Raw genomic sequence first — 3,890 nt, 5'->3', positions numbered from 1 at the left:
CTACTCTCATAGAGATAAGGCAACATGACTATAACAAGCAATATGAAACCAATCAATAAAACTTTAGTGTCCACCTGGTAGGGTAGTTGTGATGCAATATTTCACCAGAACACTCCAACTACTTTACGGTGTAGCTATTACTGAGAAAACTATGAACAGGAACAGAAAACACTCTGGTGGCAACCTCAACGAAACGCAGTGACTGACATAGAGGAAGGTAAGCCAGCATGACTTCCTAGGTTAAATTGCCTCGGTAATGTTGATCCAAACAACTAGCACTTGTACTCAAGCCAAAACACTCATATAATTATCCTTCCCCCTGCCTAGTAAAAAAAACAGTCTCTCTCTGACTGGCAAGGGGTTGTTGTGCAAATGATAAACCTCAAAACAGGTTTTTCAGGAGAGAGGATTCCAGTCTTGGCAATAATTAACCATAACATTTTGAAACACCCTGCCATTAGCCTTAAAGACACAACAGCAACAGGAACTGACTATTAGTCCATGAAATAAAAAAGCACACCAATGCATTTTCTTTGTTTTTCAGCTTTGGTTGACTAACATCTACCTACCTTGTCCAATTTGTGTGTTTGCAAACGGCACATTTGTAAACCACAACTAAGCAGGGAGACAATACTTTGACCGTGAGTTTGCAAACAACATCAAAGAACTTCATTCTTATTCACTAACTCAACACTGTATATAAATGTTTAACCTACTCTCCCTTCATTCACACTCACAAAACACCAAGTCATTGAATAAATACTGTGCTCCCATCCCTGCACTTCCAAAATAAATGAAAAACTGAATTTACAACTTTATTATCCCTGATGAAGACCTAAACAGAACATCCATCCACTCCAGTCATCTTCTTGTTAGAACTTGTGAGTTATCTGTGGATTAGCACTTATCAGAGTAAAACGTGAAACAATCACCCCCAAAGAGTGGCAAATCAGCAGGCCTTTCTCAGTGAGCGACATATTTGCCCAGCTACAGGCACACATGGTTTCAGTTAGGGGTCTGCACCTATAAACAGTTGGCCATGGAAGCTTATTGGTCAGGAAGTTCAATGTTGACTGCAAGTCAAGACAGGCACAAGCTGCTAATGAATGATACTCTACCCCAACCACTATCAGCAACACCGATACAACCGTTGGAGACCAATAGAGAAGAGATTCTAGAAAGCTTAGTAGTCGTTTAAATGGACTGCACTCGGCCCTTTATAGCCAGGCTATTGACAAATCACTGTTAAATATTTGAACTTTGTAGCAAAAGGAATACCACAAAGGAACATTCAGGCATTTACTTTTAATACATGGAATATCAGGAATATCACCCAATTATTTGGAAGAGAGTTAAATCAAGTGAGCTGAATTAATATAGCCTATATGGACAAAAATAGGGCAAGATAACAAGATGGTCCTTGTGTGCAGAGACAACTACTATGCATGGAGATAGTATCCATGTTGTGTATCCATAAAGTTAGCGTGGTGGAAGCCTGAGCTTCATATTCCAAATAATTGATTTGCCCTAAATATTCAAAAACAAGAGCCTTACAAGGGGAATATTGTTTAATTCCAAGTGAGCAACAACAATCCGTGCTTAAAACAGTTACTGGCTGACATGTAGCCTATAAAGGCCAGGGCACATGATAAAGTATTCATTATTTTGAAAGAGCGGATGAGCAAAATGTGCACAAATAGGCTACATTAAACCATTGCAAACAAGGCCTGAACCATTTTTGTATTTCTAGATAACGAACTATAATTAAGGTATGATATTGTAAATATACTACTATTGTAATGTGTCAAACCCACCCCCCACACATGCTCTCCTTCACCTATCCATATGAAAGCTGTCAAACCTCTCATCTGAAATACTCCTGAAGGGACATTTCAATATATGGGTCAAGTCTGCTCAGATGATCAAACTGAGTGATTACATTCACTTTAACTAAGAAATATATCTGTATCACATAAGTGAGCAAACAAACAATTATAAAATTATATAGAATAACATACACATTAACATATAGCCTAATTGAGACAATGTGTAAACATATTTCATATAAGTTATATAGAAGGGAAGGAGAGAGTACAGGGCAGGCTACTTTTATTGCATTTGACATATCAAGGAAATTCGATTCGTGCATCAATACAATTCATACAATGTAGTCTAAAGGAGACTTTCGATGAGCCTACTTATTAAGTTGGGCATGTGCAATGCCATTCGGAACTCCTAATATGTCTCTAGGCAATATTTGGGGAGGCCCATCAATGCAGCGGATAGGATAGACAGGCCATCATATAATTGTAAAGCTATGTTTTACACGTTTAGATGCTGGCAACAACTGTAGCTAACTTGTTACTTTTCGGAAGCATCTAACGTCCAGGTAAATGACCAGGCGAACTATCGCTACTTGCGAGCTACTATGTTGGCTAACGTTACCGAGCTAACTAACTTTTTTAAAACGATTTCCCATAAATCTAACTTCTTTGAAGTCACAACACTTGATGTAATCATATGGGTATTATAAAAGCCGTGCTACAATTTAGTTGTGCACTCGGAACACCATGGCTGACGAAGAAGTTTTGCAAGAACTCTCAATGGAAAATTGTAGCTAGTGTAGCCTGTTTAAGCTACAAAACAAGCACGTCAGCTTTAAAATGAGCGGACTATAAATGCAACCTATACAGCTAAATGCTATTACAAATGTGTAATAACATATCCATGCTGGACACAACAAATCGCACATAGCTAAACGAAATAGCTCACCACTTGCAGTCAAAAACAGAAAGTTTGTTCATCGTTTACTTTTTACCAGAGGGATGTGGACTCGCACACATATTTCGAACATGTTAGTAGGGAAAGTTGTTAGACCGAATTTTCATTTACAGTTACTCAACTACAGCTTCAACCACTTCTGGTTCTGGGCCTATTCTGAGGCATTCGCTTACCGTCTCCGCCGCCGCTCCCCGGGCCACCTTCAACACCCGAAACTCAGCCACCGAATCTCCCACAGGGCCGTGGTGCTGAAAGAAAAGCGGCGAGGTGGACTTCGTAGACGGAGTTTCTACGGTACCCAGGCCTTCTCTGTTTTGACTCGAGTGGGGGGTTCCTACAGCCCCCCGCTGTTTCAGAGACACGGGACTTCTTTTGACAGCTCTTCTTCTTTACCCCCTCTACTCCCCCCTTAATTTCTTTTTTCTTTTCTTACTTCCAACAGATACGAATCAAAATACTTGTCACAGAATATGGCGGCTGCACAAGCGAGCGCCTATCGCGAGACTTACATTTTTCCTCCAAGGGAAAGTTATATTGGGGGAGAGGAAGTATGATTGCTAAATTCTCTGTAGAAGCAGAGACAGAGAATGAAAAGTTTGTGGTAATATTATTGGAATGGAAACTATCAACAGACGTGTGGGAGGAATAAAGGTGGGGGTGTAGAGGGTGCTTGTTAGGTCTGTGTCACCCTGAGTCTCATGGAACAACAGAGAAAATTAGGTTACAATAGTTATGTGCTGCTATAGTAAAAATACTGTCAATTGGTAAGTACACACCCACAATTATATCTCACCCAAAATAATAATATTAATAATAATAATACACACCCATAATATCTCAAAAAGGTCTCCAACAGACAAAACAGATTGGAAGTGATTTTGTAAACAAAAAATGATGTCCAGAATAACACGCCCTCTGAGGACGACTACAGTGGCTTGCGAAAGTATTCACCCCCTTGGCATTTTTCCTATTTTCTTGCCTTACAACCTGGAATTAAAATTGATTTTTGGGTGGTTTGTATCATTTGATTTACACAACATGCCTACCACTTTGAAGATGCAAAATATGTTTTATTGTGAAACAAACAAGAAATAAGACAAAAAACGGAA

At 39.4% G+C, this 3,890-nt stretch overlaps 1 protein-coding gene across 3 annotated transcripts in view; it reads right to left on the bottom strand.

The window, feature by feature from the left end:
• LOC121552425 (TGF-beta-activated kinase 1 and MAP3K7-binding protein 2-like) overlaps positions 1-3,248 on the bottom strand; it is a 74,384-nt gene extending 71,136 nt beyond the window's left edge. For all 3 annotated transcript variants that reach the window (XM_041865356.2, XM_041865357.2, XM_041865358.2), the window contains exon 1: positions 2,955-3,248. The gene's annotated coding sequence lies outside the window, so the exon portion shown is untranslated. The remainder of the gene's footprint in view (positions 1-2,954) is intronic.
• Between the last annotated feature and the right edge of the window lie 642 nt (positions 3,249-3,890).

Source organism: Coregonus clupeaformis, unplaced genomic scaffold, assembly GCF_020615455.1.
Source record: "Coregonus clupeaformis isolate EN_2021a unplaced genomic scaffold, ASM2061545v1 scaf0101, whole genome shotgun sequence".
Taxonomy (NCBI): Eukaryota; Metazoa; Chordata; class Actinopteri; order Salmoniformes; family Salmonidae; genus Coregonus; species Coregonus clupeaformis.
The sequence above is the reverse complement of the archived record's forward strand: the minus strand, read 5'-3'. Positions and strand labels throughout refer to the sequence as shown.